This window comes from Hemitrygon akajei, chromosome 8 (assembly GCF_048418815.1).
Source record: "Hemitrygon akajei chromosome 8, sHemAka1.3, whole genome shotgun sequence".
NCBI classification, from domain to species: domain Eukaryota; kingdom Metazoa; phylum Chordata; class Chondrichthyes; order Myliobatiformes; family Dasyatidae; genus Hemitrygon; species Hemitrygon akajei.
Genome location: NC_133131.1, coordinates 165,837,528 through 165,865,453, shown reverse-complemented (window position 1 = coordinate 165,865,453; position 27,926 = coordinate 165,837,528). Strand labels below are relative to the sequence as shown.

General features: G+C 39.1%; 1 protein-coding gene across 10 annotated transcripts in view; it reads left to right on the top strand.

The window, feature by feature from the left end:
- gjc2 (gap junction protein gamma 2) overlaps window positions 1–27,926 on the top strand; it is a 133,172-nt gene that overhangs the window by 78,881 nt on the left and 26,365 nt on the right. For 4 of the 10 annotated variants that reach the window (XM_073054995.1, XM_073054997.1, XM_073054999.1 and 1 more), the window contains one exon: window positions 437–569. The exons of 5 other annotated variants lie outside the window; for them this stretch is intronic. The gene's annotated coding sequence lies outside the window, so the exon portion shown is untranslated. Of the gene's footprint in view, window positions 1–436; window positions 570–19,747; window positions 19,857–27,926 lie in introns of those variants that run through there. One more of the 10 variants, XM_073054996.1, reaches the window with a different exon arrangement.

Below are 27,926 nucleotides of genomic sequence, written 5' to 3'. Positions count from 1 at the left end.
AAACATTCCTCATATGATAACCCTTTCATTCCCAGAATCATCCTTGTGGACCTCCTCTGAACCTTCTCCAATGTCAGCACATCTTTTCTTAGATGAGGAGCCCAAAAATGTTCACAGTACTCAAAGTGAGACCTACTAGTGCCTTATAAAGCCTCAGCATCAAATTCCTGCTCTTACATTCTAGACCTCTTGAAATGATTGCTAACATTGCATTTGCTTTTCGCACTGCCAAATCTACCTGCAAGTTAACCTTTAGGTTGTTCTACATAAAGACTCCTAAGTCCCTTTGCGTCTCAGAATTTAGGATTTTCTCCCCATTTGGAAAATAGTCTGCACATTAATTTCTACTATCAAAGTGCATGACTATGCATTTTCCAGCATGGTATTTCGTTTGCCACTTTCTTGCCCATTCTCTTAATATGTGATGCTGAGGCAGACATAGAAGAAGGTGACTTGCCTGCCCTGATGGAAACAGACGACGATGAGATGACACCCCAGTCTCCCACCACCCCAACCTCAACTCAGCCTAACACACTATCATCAGTGTGCTCACTGTCTTCCCGATTCCGGTAAGTAAAACTACACTGGACGTACATTCTTCCTACTTTATATAGGCTGTGTATTTTTATGTGTTATTTGGTATGATTTGGCAGCTTTATAGCTTAAAGGTTACTGGAAAGAGTGCTTGCGCCATGTGTTTTTGCCGCGAGTGCTGCTGAGAGCACGTGAGATTTTCGCTATGGTGGACAATGCTGCAATAATTGCAGAAAAGTATTCCTACTTTATATAGGCTGTGTATTTATCAGATCATTCCTACTTTTACTATATGTTACTGTTATTTTAGGTTTTATGTGTTATTTGGCATGATTTGGTAGGTTTTTTTTAGGTCTGCAAACGCTCACAAATTTTTCCCATATAAATAAAATGGTAATTGCTTCTTCACTTTACAACGTTCTGGCTTACGAACCATTTCATAGGAACGCTCTACCTTGGAATAGACAATAGACAGTAGGTGCAGGAATAGCAGGGGAAACCTGTACTCCATAATCTTAATCTTAATCTTAACAATTGACTCCAACATCTTCCCAGCCACTGAGGTCAGGCTAACTGGTCTATAATTTCCTTTCTGTTGCCTTCCTCCTTTCTTGAAGAGTGGAGTGATATTTTCCAGTGCCCTGGCACCATGCCAGAGTCCAGTGATTTTTGAAAGATCATTATTCATGCCTTCGCAATCTACTGCTACCTCTTTCAGGACTCTAGGGTGCAGTTCATCTGGTCGAGGTGACTTAATGTACCCTTAGGTCTTTCAACTTTTTGAGCATCTTCTCTATTGTAACAGTAACTGCACTCACTTCTCTTCCCATACACCCTTCAACATCTGACACTGACACTGCTAGTGTCTTCCACAGTGAAGACTGATGCAAAATACTGATTTAGTTCATCTGCCATCTCTTTGTCCCCTGAATTTATTTCTCTGGCCTCATTTTCTAGCAGTTCTATATCCACTCTCATATCTTTTTTTTAACATACTTGAATAAGTTTTTACAATCCACTTTGATATTGTTTGCCAGCTTGCTTTCATATTTCATCTTTTCCCTCCTAATGATGCTTCTAGTTGCTCTCTATAGGGTTTTAAAAGCTTCTCGATCCTCTGTCTTCCCATTAATTTTTGCTTTGTTATGTGCCCTGTCTTTTACTTTCATATTAGCTTTGACTTTTCTTGTCAGCCAAGGCGCTACTATTTAGCCATTTGTCTATTACTTTGTTTTTGGAATACATCTATCCTGCACCTTCCTCATTTTCCCCAGAAACTCATACTATTGCTGCTCTGCTGTCACCTCTGCCAGCATTACCTTTCAATTTACTTTGGCCAACTCCTCTGTCATACCGTTGTAATTTCCTTTACTCCACTAAAATACTGCTACATTAGACTTTACTTTCTCCCTATCAAATTAAAAGTTGAACCTAAGGGTTATTTTACCTTAAGCTCCCTAATCACTTCTGGTTCATTACATAACACCCAGTCCAGTATAGCTGATCGCCTATTAGGCTCAACGACAAACTGCTCTAAAAAGCCATCCCCCTTGTAGGCATTCAACAAACTCACTTGCTTGAGATCCATTACCAACATGATTTTCCCAACCAACCTGCATGTTGAAATCTCCCACGACTCATAACATTATCCTTTTGACACACCATTTCACCTTGTCATCTAAGATCCACATGCTAGCTATTGTTGGGAGGCTTGTATGTTACTGCCCATCAGGAACCTTTTACCCTTGCTGTTTCTTAACTCAACCCACAAGGATTCAACATCTTCCAATCCTATACCCTGATTTGATGCCATACTTTACCAGTAGAGCCACACCACCCCCTCTGCCTACCTTCCTGTCCTTCTGATACAATGTGTAACCTTGGACATTCAGCTCCCAGTTACTACCATCCTTCAGCCACGAGTCAGTGAAGCCACAACATCGTGATCTAATATGGAAGTGGGGCGATAGGGTGAGGCAAGGGGTCACAGGCAAGGATCCTATTAAGCGTATCTGCAAAAGAACATCAACTCGGGCATCTCTTATATATTGGTGTGAACAGTAGCTGTTGCATTTAGATTGATAAGGGTAGCTGTTACCATAAGGCACTGTGTCACATCATTCACTTTTGGCTCCATCAGGGTTATGGTAAGGATATATTCTTGCCAGTGTTCATGTTCAATACATGGAAAAGTTTTATATAAAAACTGATTCACAATTTCATGTTGACTGGAGCTTTCATAAATAAGTTGAATGCTCTAGTCATTAAATGCGTAGTGTGTCAGCATGACAAGGCACATCCACCTTGGACTTCTACACATGTGTGGAGATTGGCTTAGCCATTTCAAAGGATGTACACTTACGTTTTTCTACAAGATAAATTTTTTTCTAACTTTAAAACCCTGTTTAGACCATACTTAATTTACTTAAGGAATGATCTCTCTGGATGGTATGTAAATAAAAACTTGTCACTGCACCTCAGTACGAGGGAAAATCACTTACTGATTTAAATCATACCTAGTACAAAGGGAAAAGGTTGTGGTAGTCAGACAAATATCTCAACTACAGGACATCTGTGTAGGGTGATGTCCAAAGCCCAACCATCATCAGCTGCTTCATCAGTGACCTTCCTCAGTCACAGGGATGTTGACTAATGATTGCATAAGGATGTAATGCAGTTTTGTGAGCATTTTTGGGCCCCTTATCAAAGAATGGATGTGCTGGTATTGGAGAGGGTCCAGAGGAAGTTTATGAGAATTATTCCAGGAATGAAAGGGTTAATGTATGAGGAGTGCTTAATGGTGCTGGGCCTGTACTCACTGCAGATTAAAAGAATGGAGGGGGGACATTTCATTAAAAACTATTGAATACAGAAAGGCCTAAATGGAGCGGACGTGGAGTGGATATTTCTTATATTGGGGGAGTTTAGGACAGAGGGCACAGCCTCAGAATAGAAGAACATCCCTTTAAAACAGAGGTGGAGGAGGAATTTCTTCAGCCAGAGGTGGTGAATCTGTAAAATTCATTGCCACAAATTTGACCTCGGCCAAAGTTTCATCTCTTGGATCCAATTGCTGTACCTGTGTCCTACTGCTTCTGTTCTAACTAATTTTCAGAAATCTCAAGTATTTAATCTCAAACGTGGCACCCGTCAGGGATGCCCCTTAAGTCCCTTTCTCTTTGATTTGGCTATAGAACCTCTGGCGATAGCATTTCGAAATTGTCCTGAATTGACCGGGATTTGGAGAGGGGGTGTTGAGCATAAAGTTTCTCTCTATGCTGATGACTTATTACTCTTTCTCTCAAATCCATCTACATCCTTACCTCTAATGTTTTCACTTCTTGACCAGTTTAGCCAGATCTCTGGCTATAAACTCAACTTACATAAGAGTGAACTTTTCCCAATTAATAAAGAAGCACAAGAACTAATATTTCGTGATCTCCCTTTTAAAGTAGTCCATAATCAATTTACTTATCTTGGAATTACAGTCACAAGGAAGTTTAAAGATCTCTTTCGTGAAAACTTTGTCAATCTTTCATATGCTATAAAACAGAGTCTGGTACAATGGTCACCTCTATCTATGTCCTTGGTAGGTCGTATTAATGTTGTTAAAATGTATGTTCTCCCCAAATTTTTATACTTATTTCAATCTATCCCAATTTTTATTCCTAAATCTTTTTTTGATTCCTTAGACTCTATTATTTTGTCATATCTGTGGCAAAATAAGCGCTCTAGAATTAATAAAATCCACCTCCAAAAATCTGAAAAAGAGAGTGTCAGGGCTTTACCTAACTTTCGCTTATATTACTGGGCAGCTAATATACGTTGTGCTGCCTTCTGGTCTTTCTTCCACAGTCAACCCGAGTGCCCTAACTGGGTGGCAATGGAGTTGAGCTCCACTAAAGAATTATCTATATCTGCACTTCTTGGCTCTGCACTCCCTAGCAGTCTGCCCAGATCAATAGCTAATCCTCTGGTCAGACACACTTTGCGTATATGGGCTCAGTTCAGGAAATGCTATGGTTTCCAGGGGTTTTCCGTTTCTAGCCCTGTCGCACATAATCACCTTTTTTTACCTACTACGTACGATTCAGCATTCCATGTTTGGTACAGGAAGGGCATTAGACATTTTGAAGATCTCTTCATTGATAATCGCTTCGCTTCTTTTCAGCAGCTCTCCGTTAAGTTCAACCTGCCTAACGCTCACTTTTTCAGATATCTCCAAATCCGACACTTTACTGCTCCTTTAATTCCTAACTTTCCTGAAATGCCTGTGAAAAATGCTATGGACCTATTTCTTTCCATTAATCCACTAGGTAAAGGTTTAATTTCAATTATCTGAGATAAACTAGCAGCCTTACGACGGGCCCCTGTGGATAAAATTAAAATGGCCTGGGAGCAGGATTTAAATATCTCCTTATCCGAGGAGAGCTGGGACTCAGTTCTCAAATTGGTTAACTCAACCTCCCTTTGTGCTCGCCATTGCCTCTTACAGTTTAAGATTGTTCATAGAGCCCATATGTCTAAATCTAAACTATCTCGATTCTACCCTGGCATTAGTCCGCTCTGTGATAAATGCAAGAGGGGCATGGCCTCTCTCATCCACATGTACTGGTTCTGTCCTAGCTTGGAGAAATTCTGGAAAGATGTCTTCACTACATTATCGGGTATTCTGAATCAGCACCTAGAACCTAACCCCTTAATTGCTCTGTTCGGTTTTTGGGGCGAGACAGATTTATGTCTGGGTCCGACCAAATGCCGAATACTATCTTTTGCCTCTCTCCTGACGAGACGCTTGATCCTCCTCAGATGGAGTGATGTTGCCCCGCCCACTCATGCGCAATGGCTTAACGACATTATGGCCTGCTTGGACCTCGAAAAAATTCATTATTCAGTTCTTAATTCGGATCTAAAGTTCCATAAGGTCTGGGGACCTTTTATCGAGTACTTTCATAACCTTCCTCTTGACTAGGGTTTTTTTTTCTTTTTTTTTCTTCTTTTCGGTCCCTTGCTTTCAGCTCCTTTTTTTTTTCTGGTAGTAGACATTATTATCCTCTGTTACTAAGTGTATTCACAGTCTGGGAGTTTGGCTGTCTGGACTTATACTCTTTATACTGTGTGGTGGTTGGTCTGGAGTTGTTGTTTTTTTCTTGTGTTGTGGGGATTGGGGAAGACACTAAGCTCACTTGTCTTTAATTTAGGTGCTTTTTTGTTAAATTCTCTTCATTTGTAGCATATTGTTATTGTATGCTTAATCTTGCACTGTATTAATGCTCCCCACTGGGATTTGGGGTTTTTAATTTTGTAAAATGTTTTGAAAAACTAATAAAAAAATTTAAAAAAAAAAAATTCATTGCCACAAATGACTGGGGACCAATTTATTGGAATTATTTAAAGTAGACGTTGATGGGTTCTTGATTAGTAAAGGTGACAAAGGTTACGGGGAGAGGGCAGGAAAATGGATAAAGAATAAAAATCAGCCATCGTCAAATAGCGGAGCAGTCTCAATGAGATGAATGGCCTAATTCTGCTCTTATGTCTTGTGGTCTCATATGCAGCACCACTCATGATTAAGCAGTCCACAATCAAGTGCAGCAAATCCTGGACAATATCATGGTCCAGGCTGAGAGGTAACAAGTAATGACTGGGCAAGGTGGTGTTGCCAGCCAACAAGAGAAAATCACCAAGAGCCAAAGGTGTTATTATCACTGTATCTCCCCTCAGTTTCCTGGGAGTTATTATTGACCAGAACCTGACTCTAGTAGATATAATTGAATAGTGGAGTAGATGGGCTGAATTACCTAATTCTGCTCCTGTGTCTTAAGGTCTTGTACACAATGTGGCTAAAAGAGCAAGTCAGAAGCTATCACTCCTATGGTGAGTAACACACCTCCTAACTCCTCAAACCTGTCACAATCTAATAGGCTTAAGCCAGGACTGTAATGGACTAACTTTCACTTGTCTTCATTATTGCAGCTTCAACAACACCCAAGAACAAGACATATCTGCCTGCTTAATATTCACACTATCCACAACCATTCACTCACCCACCACCTATAGACTGTAGCAGCAGTTTGTGTTATCTACAGGATTGCTCTGCAGCAACTCACAAGATTCACCTTAGACAGTGAGATTGACAAAGGCAGCAAAAGCATGGAATGCCAGTACCTGGAAATTGCCTCCAAGCCACATTATCCTGACTTGGAAATATATTGATTGTGGGTTTGGAAAATTCTGTATTTACCATCAACAACACTAGCTCAGAATCCTGGAATTCTCCTTAAGGATTGTAATGAATCAAGAAAGCAGCTCACCCCTCTTCTCAAAGCAACTGGGTTTAAGCAATTAAGTGTGAGTTCAGCCCACAAAGCCTACATCATTTGAATGACTTTATAAATATAGTCATATGTACTAATGTACATTTGAGGGACTTGCCCAAGTTTCAGTTAAGTTGTCTTTTACAATTTCCTTGCATCTTAATGATCCCTAAGAAATCTGATTACCTACTATCTATGATCTTCATCTTACAAACAATTTGCAAGCTTTCTCAAATATTCATTGTTGAAAACTAAATGACTCCAAAAAAGAGGAATTACATATCCTATCAATAACATCCAAAATAAGAAGAAAATTCAAATTTTATTCAAATTTAGGTGCATAAAATGGTAAGAGGCATAGATAGAGTGGACAGCCAGTGACTTTTTCCTAGGGCAGAGATGGCTAACACAATGGGGAACTTTAAGGTGTTTGAAGGAAAGCATGGGGGGAATGTCGGAGGTAGATTCTTTTTACACAGAGCGTGGTGGGTGTGTGGAATGCACTGTCAGGGATGGTGGTAGAGAAAGATAGATTAAGGACATTTAAGAGACTCTTACATGACACATGGTTGAAAGAAAATAATGGAGGACTATATGGCAGGGAAGGGTTAGACTCATTTTAAATAAAGTTAAAAGGTCAGTAAAATATTGTGGGTTGAAAGGCCCACACTATTCTATATTCAAAACTTGACAAAAACACAAACATCCACAAAACTAAGTTGGCAAGGCTTAACTTTAATGGAAATAAAATTGACTGTTTTGATGTCTGTAGTTCTGCCTGTGTAATTTGAGTCATTAGTTATAAAGCTCTACAACATTGAAAAAGGCCCCTTAACCTCACTAATCCATGAAAAACCCGTTTCTATGGCTAACTCCATCTATCTGCACCTGGTGCATAGACTTCTATACACCTCCTGTCCATGTACCTATTCAAACATGTCCTAAATGTTGCAATTGAACCCATATCCACCACAGGCAGCTTGTTTCACTCTTGTACCACCCTTTGAATGAAGAAGTTACCCCTCACCCTAAACCTATGGCCTCTAGTTTTGGTCTGAGTGGAAAAACCCTGCATGTATTTAACCTATCTATAGCCGTCATAATTTTGTACATCTCTGTAAGGTCTCCCCTCATTCTCCTACTCTCCAGCCTTTCAACCTTTCCCGATAATTCAGATACCAAATCCTGACAATGTCTTTGTAAATTTCTCTGCATTCTTTGAAGCTTATTGATATATTTCCCGTGGGTAGGTCATCATAACTGCACACGATACTCCAAATTTGGCTGCATCAACGTACAACTTCAACATAACATCCCACTCCTATACTTAATAACCTTCATTAATGAAGGCCAATGTGCCAAATGCTCCCTTAACGATCCTATCTAGCTGTGACATAATTTTTGTGGAATTATTGGTCTGTATTTGCAGATGTCTTTTCTCTACTGCACACCTTGGCTCCCTATCATTCACTACAAGTCCTACCCTGGTTTGTCCTGCCAAAGTGCAACGTCTCACACTTACCTGCATTACATTCCATCTCCCATTTCTCCAATTTTTTTAACTGGTACAGATTTCAGTGCAGGCTTTGGTAGCTTTCCTTCATTGTCGACTACACACCCAATCTTGGTGTCATCTACAAACTTGCTGATCCAGTTTACCACATTATTATCTCAGTTATTCATATACTATAGATGATAAACAACCCAACACTGATCTCTGCAGCATATAACTAGTCACAGGCCACCAGTCGGTGAGGTTACCTCTGTGTTCTCTCGCTAAGCCAATTTTGAATCCAGTTTACCGTTGTGATTGCCAAGTGATTTTGATCAGCCACCTATGCAGGACTTTATCAAAGGCCTTACTGAAGTCCATGTAAACAACATCCTCTGCCTTCCCTTCAGCGACCTTCTTTCTATTCAAAGAATTCAAGGCTTGATAAATTATAAACACAAGAGATTCTGCAGATGCTGGAAATCTTGAGGAACACACACAAAATGTTGGGGGAACTCAGTAAGACTTGTTAAGTTGCCTGGTTTGATGCAATTTGACAACCTGATGCAATATCTCCAAGAGAAACAACCAGTTTTCTATTTTTTTAAAAACTGCAAATTACCAGTAAGACTAATCTGCTACTTGTAACTTCATCAGGTAAAGTTTACATAAACCCATAATCATATCCGGGTGCCAATTTTCTTACCTTTAAACTAAATAAATTATCAAATGCAGTATTGTTAGTATTTATAAAGCTGGTTAAACCATGCTGATGAAGCAGAAAATAATAGACATCAACAAATATTTTCCTGTCTGCAACAACTTGGAGCTGTTCTGAGAAGGTTTTTCATTCTGTGAGAACTTGACCCTACCCCAAGATGCATGATTTATCTTGTTCTTTAAACTACATGTTAGAGTTCTAAAACAAAATTGCACCTTTAGCTCTATGTAATTAGTAACTACTTATTAGTTGCACTGAACATGCTTTTTAGAGAAAACATGGTATTAGATTTTGAAAAATGTAATAACAACTCTGGACGAAAATCAAGAATAGGATTATAATTTCTTCCAAGTACTATAATTTAGCATTACTGAATTAAAAATTTAGATAGCTTAAAGGTAAGAAAATAGGCACCTAGATATGATTACTGTGCAGCAAGGTCAAATAATGTCAGGAGTTTGGAGAAGAGGCTAGCAACTTTTTTCTGAACTCCTTCAACAAATAAAGAAATGCTACAGGTGTATTCTTGTCAAATAAAACGGTGGAGACAGTCATACAACAATGAAACAGCCCTTTTATCCCACTAGCTCCTTGCCAACTAAAATGTATATCTAAACAGATCTGTTTTACAGCACTTGATCCATATGACATTAGAGCTCGGTTAAATACTTTTCAAATGTTGTGAGATTTCCTGCCTCCACCGTTACCTGAGGCTGTGCATTCCAGATTTCAACCATCCTCTGAGTTAATTTCTTTTTCTTTTGCTCTTTAAAGCTTTTGCCCTGTGCCTTAAACATGCGCCCTCTGGCTATAGATACTTCTGTTACTCATAATTTAGTATACCTCATCAGCTTCTTATTCAGGCTTTTCTGCTCCAAGGAAAGTACATCATTCTGTCCCCCCTCCCCCCATCAGTCCCTTTTCATAGCTGGAACATCCTAATGAAACTCTTAGGTACCATTTCTAGTGCAATCACATCCTTCCAATAGAAGGTCAATCAGAACAGAATTAAGTACTCCAGTCATGCAAAATAGAAAGAGATAGTTTCAGATTGAACACCCTTCATCAGAACTGGGAGATAAAAGATGCTTATTAAGTTGCAAGGAGAGTCGGGAGGTGATATGGTGTGCTATGATCCTATCCTTATATTCTTTGTCCTGCCTATTGAAAACAACTTCCCCGTAGGCCAGAAGGGCCTGTTCTGCACTGTATCTCTAAAATAAAATTTATCCCTTTTTAGCTATCTGTGCTGCTGCCTTCAGTGATCCTTGAACATGTACATGAAAGCCTCTTTGCTTTCTATCACTACACCATTTTTGGATCCAATTAGATCTTACTCCCTAGGCACTTACAATTCATTGTACATAATCTAGCCTTATGAGTTCTCCCAATATCAGTCACTTCAGTTACTATCACCATTTGTTCTGCCCATCTTACAAACTTGCTAATATTTTATAGCCAAATATTGTGATATTTATTATCATTACTGGTGTTGCAACAACAACCTCACACAACATCAACAAACCAAGGAGTTGATTGTGGACTTTAGGAAGGGGAAGCTGGGAGAACACATGCCAGTCTTTGCTTGGAGTCAGTGGTGGAAAGAGTGAGCGGCTTCAAGTTCCTGGGTGTCATTGTCTCTGAGAATCTATCCTGTGCCCAACATATTGATGCAATCATGAGAAGAAACATCAACAACTATATTTCATTAGGAGTTTGAGGTGATTTGGTATGTGGCCAAAAACTCTTTAACACATTGCTACAGATATACCATGGAGAACACTCTGTTTACATCATGTCCTAGTGTAAAGTTTCCAATGCACATGATCGAAAGAGGCTGCAGACCATTGTAGACTCTGTCAGCTCCATTACAGGCATCAACTTCCCCACCATTGAGCACATCTTCAAAATAAGGTGCTTCAAGAAAGCAGCATTTATCATTAAGGATCCTCACCATCCGGAACATACTCTCTTCTTGTTGCTATCATTGGGATGAAGGTACAGAAGTCTGAAGACACACACTCAATGTTTTGGGAACAGCTTCTTCCACTCTGCTATCAGATTTGTGAACAGTCTTTGAACCCATGACCACCACCTCACTATTCTTTATTTGCACTATTTCTTTTATTATTGTAACTTATAGTTTTTTTTATGTGTTGCTGCCACAAAACAACAATTTTCATGACCTATGTTATTGAGAATAAACCTCATCCTGATTCTGACAAGGTGCTAATCAAGATCTACAGCACACCTACTTTCATTGTTTAAGGCATTGAACATAAAAGTTGGGAAGTACGATAACAACTGTATGAAATTTTGGTTAGGACATATTTGGAGTAGTGTGTACAGTTTCTGGTAATTGGTTTATTATTATTGCCGTACAGAGATACAGAGAAAAGCTTTGATTTTTATGCCCTCCTCACAGGTAGTTCCATACACAAGTACATCAAGGTAGTAGAAAGGGAAAACATTGCCAGTGCAGATAACAGAACGTAGAATATAGTTCTAGTGTTATATAATATATGACATAGTTCTGGTTTCCATACTGTAAGAAGGATGTGAAGGCTTGGGAAAGGGTGCAGAAGAGCAGCGCAGAAACAGGCCCTGTGGTCCACTATATCTATGCTAACCACCATAACCTAGCCAAACTAATATCATTTACTAGCATTTGGTCTGTACACCTGTGCATTGACAGTACAAGTACTTAACTAGATACTTCCTAAAGGTTGTGAAGCTATGAGCTTCAACCACCCAATTACGCAATATCTTCCATATGCTTATCACCCTCTAGGTGAAAAAGAAAATACTCAAATTCCCTCTAGATCTCATCCTCCTTATCCTAAACCTATGCCCTCGGGCTTTAAACACTGATGCTATGGAGAAAGGTTTCCTACTCTAATGAATTCATGACCTCAATTATATTTAGCAAAATTAGGATAAAACAAAATTTTTGCTTCAGTAAAACAGACTGTAGACTTCAGGTCGACATGTAACTTCTCATCGGTTCACAGGATTTGTATATGTCTGGAAAAATATGAAGACTTCCAATTAAAATGGCTGTTGCAGGATTTGTGGAATTATCTGCCACTATGTTTATGGTTGTGAGATTGTAGCTTGGCAGATAATCATGTGCATTGTACTGAAAGAATTTGCTGAATAGCTTGAATTTCAGTTCTTTTTTAATATGGTTCTATGCTGGTGGATTATAATTAAATCAGACCATTTATAAGATTAAATATTTTCCATAAAAATACGTTCACTGGAGCGGAATGAGAATGCACATTTTTATTACTAAAGTCTCCGTTTTTTTTCCGTTGTTACCTTTCCCTCTGTTCAAAGTTCAAAGTAAATTTATTATTAAAGTACATATATGTTGCCATATACAGCCCTGAGATTCTTTTCCTTGTGGGCATTCACATTAAATACAAGAAGTACAATAAAAGCAGTGAAAGATTGCAGCCAACAGGACAAACAACCAATGTGCAAAAGACAACAAACTGCAATTGCAAAAAGAGAAAAAGGAGAAGATTAGTAAATAAATAAGCAATAAATATTGAGAGCATAAGATGAAGAGTCCCTGAAAGTGAGTCCATAGGTTGTGGGAACAGTTCAGTGATAGGTCAAGTGAAGTTATCTCTTTTGATTCAAGAGCCTGATGATTGAGGGGTAATAACTGTTCCTGAACTTGGTGGTATGGATTTTGAGGCTCCTGTTCTTTCTTCCTGATGGCAGCAGTGAGAGGAAAGCAAGGTCTGGATGTTGGGGGTCCTTAATGATCTTTTCAGTGATGCAGAGCATTTTACCTGTGATGGACTGGGTCATATCCACTAATTTTTGTAAGCTTTTCCATATAAGAGCATGGTGTTTCTATACCAGGTCATCTATCCATTGGGGTTCTTTTTTTTTTCTTGCTTTCATCTAACTTTGAAGGAAGTAGTGAGATATATTAGACCTTAAGATCATATGATATAGGAGCAGAATTAGGCCATTTTACCCATGGAGTCTGAACAGCCATTCTATCATGGCTGATTTATTATCCCCCTCAACCCTATTCTCCTGCCTTCCCCCCATAGCCTTTGATGTCTTGACTAAACAAGAAGCTATCAAACTCCACTTTAAATATAGCCAATGATTTGGCCTCCACAGCCATCTGTGACAATGGTTCACTACCCTCTAGCTAAAGAAATTCCACTATTCTGAGGCAGTGCCCTCTGATCCTAGATTCACTCACTATTGGAAACATCCTTTCCTATTAGGCCTTTCAATGTTAATAAAAGTGGAAACTAATTTTTAAAATTTCTGCTTTTATTTCTGAAGTTTTATTTCCATAAAAGCAAATAATTAATAAGGATTCCAAAAATCGTAAAACGTAAGTGCTCAGTACTGGGCTGGATAAGATATACCACAGATTACTATGATTGCTTTGTCTTTAGCAATGACGTTTGCATTCTCACTGGCCTCAGGAGTAGTATCAGATGATTGGAGAGTAGCAAATGTTATTCCTTATTTCCAGAAAGGGGGTAGGGATAACCCTGGGAATTACAGACCAGAGAGTCTTACTTCAGTGCGTGGGCAAATTATTGGAGAGGATTCTTAGATACAGGATTTACAAGTATTTAGAGAAGCATAGTATTTTTGGGGATAGTCAGAATGGCTTTGTGAGGTGCAGTTCATGCCTTATGAGTGATTAAATTCTTTGTGAATGTGACAAAGCACACTGATGCAGGTAGAGAGGTGAATGTGGTGAATATGGATTTTAGTAAGGCGTTTGATAGGTGTTCCCCTTGGTAGGCTCATGCAGAAAGTTAGGAGGCATGGGATCCAGAGGAATTTGACTGAGTGGATTTAAAATGGTCTTGTCCATAGAAGGGACAATATGGTTGTTGTTGAAGTGTGTTTTGCCTAAAGGTCAGTGACTGGTGGTGTTTTGCAGAGATCTGTTCCTGGACCTCTGCTCTTTGTGATTTTTGAAAAAAACTTGGATGAGGAAGTGAAAGGTTGGTTAGTAAGTTTGCAGATGACACAAGGTTTGGTGGAGTTGTGGATATTGTATAGGGTTATAATTGGACATTGACAGGATGCAGAATTGGGCAGAGAAGTTTCAGATGAAGTTCAACCACAAAGAAATGTGAAGTGATTCACTTTGGAGATTCAAATTTGAAGGCAGATACAGGTTTAATGGCATGATTCCTTCACAGTATGAAGGAGCAGAGAGATCTAGTGATCCAGGTTAATAGATACTTCAAAGTTGCTGTGCAAGTTGATAGGATAGTTAAGAAGGTGTATGGTGTGTTGGCCATCATTAGTCGGGGGGGGATTGAGTTCACCAGCGATGAGGTGAACGTTGCAGCTCTCTAAAATTGTGTATTGTGTTCAGTTCTGGTTGTCTCTTTATAGGAAGGATATGGAAGCTTTCAACAGGGTGCAAAAGAAATTTACTAGGCTTGGCCTGGATTAGAAAACGTGCTGTGAGGATAGGTTGAATGAACTAGGGCTTTTATCTTTGGAGTGAATGAGGGTAAGAGGCAATTTGATAGCGGTGTACAAGATGATAGGCATAGATTGAGTGGATAGCTAGAGACTTTTTCCAGGGTAGAAATGGCTAATACAAGGGGCATAAGATGACTAGAAGAAATTTTTTTTACACAGAGAGTGATGAATCCATGGAACGTCCTACCAGGCATGGTGGTAGAGGAAGATACATTGGGGCATTTAAGAAACTCTTAGGCACATGGGTGGTAGAAAAATGGAGGGCTACGTAGGAGGGAATGGTTAGATTGATTTCATAGTAAATTAAAAGGTTGATACAACATTGTGGACCAAAGGACCTGTACTGTGCTGAAATGTTCTTTAAATATCAGTACATTTCTGCCACTATGTTTTCTTTATTCAAAAGAAAATTACCGGTACTGTGGATTCTAAAAAAATTGCATTTGTGAAACAGAAACGGTACCTTTTGGAATGATGAACTTCCATTAGAAATGTATATATTAGAGGACTCTTATCCTGCTGACAAGTTTGTTGATTTAATAAGAGCCGTTGGAGAAACAATTAACCTGCAAGATACCATTTTTGAGCTAAGCAAATGAATAATCATACAGCAACAGAAACATGCCTTTCAGTTCACCAAGTCCATCCCAAAACATCAAGTACTATCTCTAGTGATGCAGTTTTCTAACGGTTCATATGTTTGTCCGGATGCTTCTTAGGTGTTGTGAGAGTATCCACTTTCATATGCTCCAATATAGCAACCATTTGTTGGTTAAAAAAAAATTCCTTTGATTCCCTCAAAGCCCTTGATTCTTCACCTTAAATCCCCTTGACACCTCTGCCATGGAGAAAAGCTCCTTACTATCTACTCTATGTATGCATTTACAACGGTGTACTGTAATTTATTGGAAATTATCTCCCAAAAAGGGGAAAATCTTCATTCTGCAATAATTATTGTGTCATTTTATTCTGAACTAAAAATGCAAAGCTGTTCCAAAGCATATATATTCATCGAGCCATATGTCATTTCTCATCGAAATCTAATAAAGTCATATAATTCAGCAGGCCAGGCAGCATCTATGGAAAAGAGCACAGTGGACGTTTTGGGCCTAGATGAAGAGTCTTGGCCCAAAATGTTGACTGTACTCTTTTCCTTAGATGCTGCCTGGACTGCTGAGTTCCTCCAGCATTTTGTGTGTGTTGCTTGGATTTCCAGTATCTGCAGATTTTCTTTTGTTAATGTCATATTAATATGAAAATAAGCGTACTAACCTTATGCACTCAGGATTGAGAATTTGGAATCATTCCTAACTTGAGCGTTTTCTTTAAGAAATTTAAAATGATTCCCCTAGCTTCAAAGTCTCCTACAGCTTTTAACTAGATTAAATTTGACATCCAATCACCACTTTTTTTCATTATCTCATTTTCAGCCTTGGGTCATGGCCCCTCATCAAGGTAACTTGATCAGTGTCATTCAACAAAACCACATGAAAGCATTCAATTGTGCACTGCCAGATTGCTCTAAAGTATGATTGATTTCATTCAAAGTTATGATTTCTATTAAGACACTGTTTGTAAGTGGGCAATGTTTTATTGAAATCCATTTGTATAGAAGTTACTAGAGATAACTCTTGAGGAAAGGATTTAGTCACGTACAGAAAAGCATGGACATTAGGGAAAGTCAGCAGGCTTTTGGAGAGGGGGACCGCCTTCCAAATTTGATTGAGTTATTTTAAGGAAGAATAGGTGAATAGAGGGACTTAGACAGAAGGTTCAAAAGCAGGACATTTAGTTTGAAATCTCTTTATTATACCTAGTGCCACGTGCCAGAAGTCACATTGGATGCATGTTAAGTTGGTAAGTTGCATCCAAAACTAACAGATGGTAGAGGTGGAGGGTTGTTTTTCAGAATGGATATCTGTGACCTGTAATATTCCACATATTGCACAGGAAGCATAAAGAGTAAGTAGTAGAACCCTTTGGAGCAAACTTGGAGAGCATGTCCATAGTTTTGTGGAAATGCAATACATATGATATATGGTGGTATAAAGGCGTGTAGCTTGCTTACTTTCATTGATTGGGGCATTGAGTGTAAAAGTCAGTAAGTCCTGTTGCAACTGTGCATAATTTTAGTTTGTATTTGAAATATTGTGTGCAGTTCTGATTGCAAGCTAATGTCCTTAGATTAATAACCAAGGTGATGTGCTTCAAGCAAATCTTTTAGATTCATGCTTATATAGGGTCATAGAGCAGTACAGTGCAGAAATAGGGCCTTTGGCCCATCTAGACTGTGCCAAACCATTCTGCCTAGTTCCATGGACCTGCTCCTGGACTTTAGTTATCTGTACCTTCCCATCCATGTACTTACCTTAATTTCTCTTAGATATTAAAATCAAGCCTGCATCCATTATTTTTGCTGGCAGCCCATTCCACATTCTCACCACCCTTTGAGTGAAGAAGTTTCCCCTCATGTACCCCTTAAGTATTTCACATTTCACCCTTAACCTATGACTTCTAGTTCTAGTTCTCTAACTGAAAGGACGAGATTGACCACACAGCATTACAAAAGAAAATAAAAACAACAAGTGTATCTACAAATGTAGTAGATAACCCATACAGGTCTTCTCAGGTTTCAGCAGTGTGACATTCCTGAGAATTGTTTATACCCCTTTGGAAATGAACTAAACCATTACGCTGAACAGGAGTATGTGCAATTGTAGAATAAAACAGCCATCAGTGGCCTTCGCTGACTCAGTGCATGGGTCTGATCAGCACTCCTATCTCTGCTCAGCTCATTTGCGGCTTTGGAGTCGGGTATGGGTTAAGAAGGCTTGTGGAAATTTCCAGTTCCTACCCGGCAGATGTTGCTTGCAGTCCTGCAGAAGCTGGCAAATCCACCATACCAATCTCCCATGTGCTTGTTCATAGGCACAGGCAATTCATAGGTTGGATATTTGTAACTGGGGGAAAACCTGTACACTAAAAATTTTAAACAAACCTATCACTGGAATTCAGTTAAAGAGTTTGTGTTGTAGCTTTAAGTAGTCAAATGCACAAGAGGTCTCCTTAATATGAAGGTTTAATTAAAGCAATTGTGCAAGTGAATTTTGTTAAAATTGCATAAATTTGAGCTGGAAAAAATTAATATGCATAGAGATGACAGAATAGAGGGAGGGAAAGTGATACTCATGGGGAAAATTAGATACCAGAAATAATATTTAAGTTGAAACTTCATTTATCAGAGTCCCATGAATGTTTTGTACAGCTGTAAACAACTTTTCTTTGTATCTCCAGCTGTTGCTCTCTGATGCTTCCACAAAAGCAAAATCCAGCTAATTCTGGCATTCAAAGATGAAAACTGAAGATGCTGGATTTACTCAGTAGTTCAGGCAGCAGCTTTGTAGGCAGAAGCAGAGTTAATGTTTTATATTGATGTCCTTTCAGAAAAGTTAGAAATTAAAATAAGCTGCTTGACGAAGTGATAGAGGCACGTACAATTATCACAGATAAAGCAGTTGCCATACCAAGCAATGGAGAATAAGTTGCTGTCTATGATCCTTCTATTAAAAAATGGGTGAGGGTCAATGAGTAAGGGTTCCTGAATTTTTGGCTTCCTGAAGAAGGAGAGATGCTGGTGGCCCTTTATCTCTTCCACCTATCCTTTCTTAGCTTCTTGCTTCATTCGTCTTCCCCTCATCTTTCCCCTCACATGATCTCACCTGTCACCTGCCAGCTTGTACTCTTTCCCTCCCCCCCCACCCTTATTTTGGCTTCTGCACCCTTCCTTTCCTTTCCTGTCCTGATGAAGGGTCTCTGCCTTGACTGCTGATTCTTCTTCATAGATGCTGCCTGACTTGCTGAATTTCTCTAACGTTTTGTTGCTTTGATGTCAAGAGCATTTTTCTATCACCTTGCCTCTGTAATTCAGCACCTTGATTTAATTTTGAAGAAGTGCTATTTTATAGCATGCTTGACAACACTTTGCATCACTTTCTTGAGATAGGCAATAAAGTGACTGAAAGGGTAATCAGCTAGGTTGAAGTTTTCCTGCTTTTATGAACATGACAAAATGCATCAATATTTTAGATAAATATAATGATGTCACTTCCAGTACACCTTGCTAGTGGCACAGCTCGGTTTAGAACACAAGTTTTCAGTCCTACAGCTGGAATGTTGTCTGGTTCCATAGACTTGGTGTTATCCACTTCTCATTATTAAACAACATGGCCCCATCTGCTGTCCTGATTGTGGTTGGTGAATGCAATACAATTCTGTGTGGTTTAAAGCAGTAACAAGTAGGTATTAGCTGCTAAGAAAACTGCACTAGCCTTATACAACTTTTACATTCAAAGTGAAATGTATAAAAGTGATTAAAATCTTTTTGAAAATTCACACGTATATATAATTTACAAATGTTCAATAATTTGGCTTAACAGATGAATTCCATTCATTCCCATTGTTGCTCTTTTAAAGCAGTGCTTTAACCCAGTAGATGAACAACCAGACTAATAATAGTGATAGCTGGAATTTAATATGTTAAACCAGTGTGCTTAAAATAGTGCAGTGTGTTTATAATAAATGCATTTGAAACGATTTATATTCATCCCTGTTAAAATAACACAGATGCGCCTTCACCAGAATGGTGGTGCCTCTTTAGTAAAACTGCATTTTTTTTTGAAACAGCATTTGCCTGGGTATTCTTTTGTTGAACCACTGACATTGAGATAATACAAGAATTTTTATCCAAAGAAGAAGGACAGTCATAAATTTTATAGTTATTCAAGAGGTTGTTGAGACAGAAGAATGTTAGCTGGAGATTTGTCTCTTAGTCAGGCTGAATATTCCACAAGTAGAACTCCTAGTGCATCGATCAGTGTCTGTTTTTGTTTAAGTATCAGTGGATGGTGGGGAATATTGCCCAAGTTCAGTATTATTGGCTAATGAATTGAAGGTTGTACTTGCTTGAACTTGGTCACTATGACCAATTTTGGATTAAAAAAAGAGAAACATAATGCAGTTTCTCGTTTTGAAGAGTAATTGCAGTAGCTCCATTTTAAACTAAAGTTAGTTGAAGGAAAATGTTAATGATCATACCATTACACACACCAATAAGTTAAAATGTTCCCTGTCTAGACATGATGAAGCATAAAGGTGGAGCCTATTTGAAGTTGCTTAAAGCCTGTCATTGTGAAGAAGCAGGTTATTTTTTTAGAGCTGTGCACAGTTAAAATTCCTTCAGAATCAACGTTATCAAATAACCTTTGTAGTTCTCGTTAGTTAAAAAGGGAAGAAACATGTTTACGTAAGTACTCAAAAGTATTTATTCTGTATTGCTGGATATGGCTATTTGTGTAATTTTTCTAAATGAATCCCATTGAATGGATAATTTTCATTTTGTAAGTAGAAGTAGGTTTACATCTGACTGCTGGTTCAAAGTTTTGAATACTATATAAAATTTTGGATTTCATCTCTACAATGGGTCCAAACAAATAACCTATTAAGTTGCACTTCCTAGTGAAGGAGTGATGTCTTTTGGATGATTTGAGATCTATATTCCTGATAAAAATGAATGAGAAAGATCCTGTTGAACAGAACCAGATGCTTTTTATCAGTATCATGCCCAACATTCCCAAGTCAGCTCAACTCACCAGAAATATTTGGCTGTTCATTGATGTTCATAACATCAGTCTCCAAGAGCTATGTCCTGTCTTCCTACATGATGAAAAACTACATGGTTTTTGGTTCTTTTTTTCTTACCTAATTGTTTAGATCAGAGACATTGTGTATCTATAGATGATGGCTTCTCATAAATCAGTCGGTAAGATAAGACACCCAGATTAAATTCAACAGAATAGTTAAAAACCATTGGGCATGGATCTGAAGCAATTTGTGGAAGGGTTCACCCACATTGTGGTAGGGCTCTGGAATTCAGGTGGTTGAGACAGAAACTCTATTTAATTTTAGAAATATTAAATGTACTGTGAAGTACTATGACCTGCAGGGTTATAGACTGTACTGAAAGGTGGGATTGGGCTGGGTAATACGTTTTTAAAATTAATATACAGAAGATGAACATAATGGCTTTTGTGTCATAAATGTTCAATGAATCTCTAAGCTTGTACAAACTCCAAAAATTCATATATGAAACAAATTGTACATCACTACAACAATTTTTTGGGGATTTGGGATTTTTCTCACAAGTTCAAAAAGGTACAGATTCCAATAGCTGTGATCAGGAAGAGGCTGGCGCTGAAACTCTCAGAGGACAGGATCATCAGAGACTCATTCACTATGGACAACGAGGATAACCAGGCTACGATCAAGAGTCTGGCGAATCTCGAGGTGCTGAAGGAAGTCATGGGGGAGCAGGAGTTGGACATCTCAGCATACCTAGTGGACAAGCTACGAGCCTCATTCAGGGTGTACGACGACATGGGGGAGATGATGGAGGAGGAGGAGAGAGGGCTACCTAAGTTCGAGCTAGACTGGAGGACGTCCGAGTTCGACAAGTGGGCCCAGCTAACTCAACAAGGGTCAGGAATCGAGAACTTCAGAACCAGTGAGCCGTCTAACTGGTGGCTGCAGAATCACAGAGGATGGAAGGGATACCAGCTCATGAACGCTTTGCTGCTGAGATGTGGCCAGTATCCTACATGTTGTACTAGGAACAAGGGAGTTAAGGAGAGAGTAAAAACCTGCAGGAGATGTGGAATAGCCAGTGAGACCTTGGCCCACATCTCTGGGAGATGTCTGTCCGTTAAGAGAAGCTGGATCAAGCGACACAACAAGATCGTAGAAAGACTGATACAGAAGGTCTGTAAGCAAGGCTGGGAATTGTACGTCGAGCCTCATGTTAGAGCCAAGGACAGATCGTTATGGAAGCTGGACCTCATCTTTGTGATGAGAGGGAAAGCTGCTGTAGTAGTTGTTACAATCAGATACGAGGACAACCACCAGTCCTTGGAGAAAGCTTGGAAGGAGCAGGAGGAGAAGTACAAGCACCTCACCCGCCAAATAAAGGAGCTTACAGGAGCAGAGACAGTGGACTGTTTTGGATTCGTTGTAAAGTGCTTGACAATAATATCTAGTAACAAGATAATTCCATCATCAGGGTCTGTCCTAGTGGTCAACAGTATAAAGTTAAAAGGACACAAGCTCACATAAACACACTTGTTTAGTTTTAATGAATTCTATACATATATACTGTTGAAGTACCGCAAACATGAGAAAATCTGTAGATGCTGTAAATCCAGAGCAACACGTGCAAAATGCTGGAGGAATTTAGCAGTCCAGGCAGCATCCATGGAAAAAGGTAAACAGTCGATGTTCTGGGCCGAGATCCTTCAGCATGATGATATGAACACAGGACTCGGTATCTAATGTGATTGTGGAGTGAGAATACAGAAATTACTCAGATTGAATTAATTTTATGAAGAACTGTTCATGGTGACTATTTGGGCCAGTAATTTTTATGCCCAAGGCCAAATCAGACCTGCATTCCCTTAGGAGAAGCAAACTACTGAAGGAACTCAGCTTGACCATTGAATTCCTCCAACAATTCGTTTTTGTTGTTCTAAATTCCTACTTTTGCAGTCTCTTGTGCTTCTTTATTTTCTCAGTGATGTACTTCAAACATTAAATTCAGTCTTAAATATCATGCTGCCCTCAGTGTCCTGAAAACAAGAGGCCAAATTCAATTGTAGAAATGTCAAGAGGATGCTGTTTCCAATGTTATATTTGGTAATTGGCAAATTATAATAGTTGAGTGTATAATATATGATTAAGTCATATTTAGCATAAATAACATATTGCAGAAATATGCAGATTATCATAAATTGATAATGTTTGAGAAGGTGATATATTTTCAATAATTTCTTTACATCTTACTAGTAAGTAAAGCATATAGGCATCCACTTCTATGAGAATATAAACTTAAACAGAAAATACTAAAATATTTTATGCTGTTGGTTCTGAATTGAACGGTCCAGTTGACTACCGCATCAGTATCATACTGATGTCACTGATGTCATTTCCTCAATACCTCTTGAATTTTAAATGCTTAGATGTCAAGTGAGGATATGATTATTTTGGCTTTATTGGCCCCAGCATTCATAGTTTTGCAGTCGTCACGCAAGAACCAATATAACCAAGGTACATCCCAGCAATAAGTGTTATTGCTTATTACTGGGTTGTACCATCTCACAGGTGGTAAGAGTGGGCTCCCTCACCTCCAACCCTCTGACTCTCAATACAGGAGCCCCTCAGGGCTGTGTGCTAAGTCTCCTCCTTTACTCCCTGTATACTCGTGACTGTGTTGCCACACATAACTCTAATCTGCTAATTAAATTTGCCAATGACACTACATTGATTGGCCTTGTCTCAAACAATAACTAGGTGGCCTGCAGGGAAGAAGTCATGTCTCTGACACAGTGGTGTCAAGAAAACAACCTCTCCCTCAATGTCACAAAAACAAAGGAGCTGGTTTTGGATTACAAGAGGAACGGAGACAGGCTAACCCCTATTGACATCAATGGATCTGGGGTGAGAGGGTAAACAGCTTTTAAGTTCCTTGGTATCCACATCATAGAGGACCTCCTGGATCCGTGCACACCAGCTGTGTGATGAAAAAGTCACAACAGAGCCTCTTTCACCTCAGACGGTTGAGAAAGTTTGGTATGGGCCCTGTTACGTACCCCGTAACTGGGTTTACAGACCAGCAGAGAGAGAAGAATTCGTTGGAGTCTGGTGGTACCAAAAATTAAAGATGTTTATTAGTAAACTACACAATACAGTATCAAAAATGCAAATATACATATAAAACAGGTTAGCAATAATAAACATAAAAGTGTAGGAATAATAATAAGCAATAATAAACAAGCTCCATCAAGGTCTGGGGTAAATGAATTGTCATAGAAAAATATAAAGTTCAGTTCATACGTGCTGAGGTAGTTATGGTTGTGTTGTAATCGTTGGAGAGAGAGAGAGAGATGTAACAGCTGCAGCAGGCAAACCTTCTGTTGCTTTCTTATTCCGTCGTATTGTTGTGGTCATTCAGCTATGACCCCTCTGTTCTTCAACTAGACTGTTCTTCCGTGGTGGACTCGTCACTCTGGCATGAGTGGACACACACACAAGTCCCCACCGGCCCTGCTGTCACACTGTGAGCTTTATTTTCCGATCTCCTGATTCAGTCCTCGAAGCCCCCACCTTCCTGTGGGTTCACAACACTCAGTTAGTGTCCACTGGTGTGTCTGAAGGGTGTCTCCTCAGACGTGTCTTTTATCCCTACTAACGGGGTCTCAGCTATCCATCAACTCTGACCGTGTCCATCAAATCAGGCCACTCCTGCTGTCTCCTGAGGAATGTTAATGAGCAAAGTAAAGTCCTTGTAGTGAAAGGTAAATAATCCAGGAAGAGTCAAAATACAATAAATCAACAGTCTCTCTCTCCCTCTGATCTATAGCAGATGTTCCTGCCTCTGTGCTTCATCTCTGTCTCTCTGTCTCTCTCTCTCTCTCTCATTAGCAGCATAGCAACAGCAATAGTTCATAGTTCTCGGGGGGGGGGGGAATGGTTCACTCTGCACCCCATTTCCATCAGGTCTGTTCATCACTCATAACAGCCCTAAATCTTAAAAATCTTTCTACAGGGGCACAATTGAGAGCATTCTGACTGGCTGCATCACTGCCTGCTATGGGAACTCTACCTCCCTTAATTGCAGGACTCTGTCTGCAAATGGTGCAGACAGCCCAGCACATCTGTAGTTGTAAACTCCCCATGATTCAGGACATTTACAAGGACAGGTGTGTAAAAAGGGCCAGTAGGATCATTGGGACCTGCATTTCCCCAACTACAATCTATTTCAGCGGTACCGCAGCATAAAAGCCAGGACCAACAGGCTCCGGGACAGCGTCTTCCACCAGGTCATCAGACTGATTAACTCGCGTTGATTTGAGTGTACTCTATGTTACATTGACTATTCTATTTATTATAAATTAATTACTATAGTTGCACATTGCACATTTAGACAGAGATGTAAAGATTTTTACTTCTCATGTATGTGAAGGATGTAAGAAATAAAGTCAATTCAATTCATACCTGTTGGAGCTGTTGCTCAGCAAAATTTACTGCCTTGTATAAGAGAGAAATGGAAGGAGAAAATCGATTTATTTTTTTCTGAAGCTTGAAAACTGAATGTAGGCAAATATTCATCAATGCAATCATAATTTTATTTGATTGCTGCCTTTGTGTTTTGAAAGCCACAGAGAATTTTGTATTAAATTTAACTGATCACACTTATATTGAGTTGTATACTTGTTTATTTATTGAGATATAGTGCTGAATAGGCCCTCCTGGCTCTTTGAGCCATACCATCCAGCAATCCCCCAACTTAATCCCAGCCTCATCACGGGACAACTTACAATGGCCAGTTCACCTACCAATCAGTATGTCTTTGGACTGTGGAGGAAACTCACGCAGTTACAGGGAGAATGTATAATCTCCTTACAAGCAGCAGCAGGAATTGAACTCAGAGCACCTGTACTGTAAAGTGTTGTGCTAACCACAATGCCACTGTGCCACATTTTATTTAAGCTTGAAAACTGAATGTAGGCAAATATTCATATAAATGGAATCATAATTGTCTTTTGAGTGTTGGCTTTGTGTTTTGAAAGCTACTAGGAATTTTTTAAAGAATTTAACTTATCACATATATATTGAGTTGTATATTACGAAAGTCTTTCATGCTGTGAATAACCATTACTTTATATTATGTAGATTACAATTCAACTGACAACAAAGGTTTTGTTTCCTGAATACTTTTGGGTGTACCTAATGGAGTTGGGCTGCTGATCATGAAAATCACCATGATATTTCCCTATCATGCACTATTTTTAAAATTTGTCCATATTTGTTATTTCAATTCATAATTCAAGTCAGAATAACAGATGCTAAGATTAAGGAAAGCATTTTTGTTGGCCCACAAATCAAATTGGTCATCAAAGACAGGAAGTTCAAAGAACTTCTAGTGGAACTGGAGAAAATTGCATGGAAGGATTTCAAGGATGTTGTTGAGAATTTTCTTGGCAACTACAGAGCACCAAACTATGTGTAACTGATTGACAACATGCTCCAAGCATACAAAACCATGAAGTGCAACATGTCACTAAAAATTCATTTTCTGCATTCCCATTTAGACTTCTTCCCTGCCAATCTTGGTGCTGTCAGTGATGAACATCATGAAAGGTTTCACCAAGACATTGTGGTTCATGGAGAAATGGTATCAGGGTAACTGGAATTCATTGAGGCTGGCTGACAGTTGTTGGACACTTAAGCGAGAAACCTCAGACTCCAAGTATAAATGAATATCATCAACAAACATTTTTAGCTTAGTTGAACTGTTGCAAAGTGTCAGCACCATTAATTTCTTAGGAAGCAACACTTTTGAAAAAATTTGTTGTCCAAGTGTTATCAATAAGGTTTCTTTCAAATTGAAAAGCTAAAGCATTTTTTAAAAACCCATTTTTGTAAAACTTTATATTACTGAAATTTTAGCTTAACAAGTGATCTGATTCCCACAAGTAAGACCATAAGACATGGGAGCAGAGTTAGGCCATTTGATCCTCTCAGCCCCATATTTCCTATCTTCTTCCCATGTCCCTCCATGCTGTGACCAATCAGGAATCTTATCAGCACCTTAAATATACACACAGACTTGGCTTCCACAGCTGCCTGTGGCAAAGAATCCCACAGATTCAGGTCTATGGCAGAAGCAATCTCAATAACTCTTCAGATGGCCTTCAATCACCTGGACAATACAAATACCTACATCAGGATGTTGTTCATTGACTACAGCTGTACGTTTTAACATCATCATTCCCACAGTCCAGATCAATAAACTACAGAACCTGGTCCTCTGTAGCTCCCTCTGCAGTTGGATCCCTGACTTCCTAACTGGAAAACCATAAATCTCTGTGAATTGATAGTACTATCTGCTCCTCACTGACAATCAACACTGGCGCACCTCAGAGATGTGTGCTTATCCCATTGCTCTACTCCCTCTATACTAGATGATTGTGTGGCTATATATAGCTCAAATGCCATCTATAAATTTTCTGATGGTATTGTGGTAGAATCTCAGACGGAGATGAGAGGGTACACAAAAACAAGATATACCAGCTGGTCTAGTGGTGTCACAGCACAACCTTGCACACAATGTCAGATGAAAGAACTGATTGAGGACTTCAGGAAGGGTAAGATGAGGGAAAACAAACCAAACCTCATAGAGGGATTAGAAGTGGAGCAAGTGAGCAATTTCAAGTTCCTGGGCATCAAGATCACTGTGGATCTAACCTGGTCCCAACATATCAATGCAGCAAAAAGAAAGCAAGACAGTGGCCATACTTCATTAGGAGTTTGAAGAGATTTGGTTTGTCACCTAAAACGCTTGAAAATCTCTATATATGTACCATGGAGAGCATTTGAACAGGCTGTAACACTGTCTGGTATTGGGGGGCTACTGCACAGCATTGAAAGAAGCTACAGAAAGTTGTAAAATTAGTCACCTCCCTCTTGGGTACTAGCCTCCGTAGTATCCAAGACATTATTCAATTAGCAGTGTCTCAGAAAGGCAACATCCATTATTAAGGACCCCCATCACCCAGGACATGCCCTCTTCTCATTGTTACCATCAACAAGGAGGTACAGAAGCCTGAAGGCACACACTCTGATTTAGGAACAGCTTCTTCCCCTCTGCCATCTGATTCATAAATGGACATTAAATCCATGAAGACTATCTCACTTTTTAAAAAATTATAATTTCTGTTTGTGTGCTATTTTAAATCTATTGAATATAGATATATATACTTTTAAAAACACAAAATACTGGCAGAATTCAGCAGGCCAGACAGCATCTATGGGAGGAGGTAGTGACGATGTTTCGGGACGAAACCCTTCATCAGGATGGAGATATTATCCCATAGATGCTGTCTGGCCTGCTGTGTTTTGCCAGCATTTTGTGTTTTTATTTATTTCCAGCATCTGCAGATTCACTCATGTTGCCTATATATACTTCTACTTTTTTATTTTAATTTTTTCTTTCTATATTATCATGTATTGCATTGTACTGCTCTGCTAGATTAACAAATTTCACAACACACGCCATGAACCTAATTCTAATTCTGATTCTCTCTGGTTAAAGAAATTTCTGTTCTAAAAGAATGCCCCTCTATTCTGAGGCTGCATGCTCTCGTCTTAGACTCTCCCACCATAGGAAACATCCTCTCCACATCCACTCTATTAAGGCCTTTCTCCATTCGTTAGGCTTCAATGATTTCACCCCTCATTCTTCTGAATTCCAGTGAATACAGGCCCA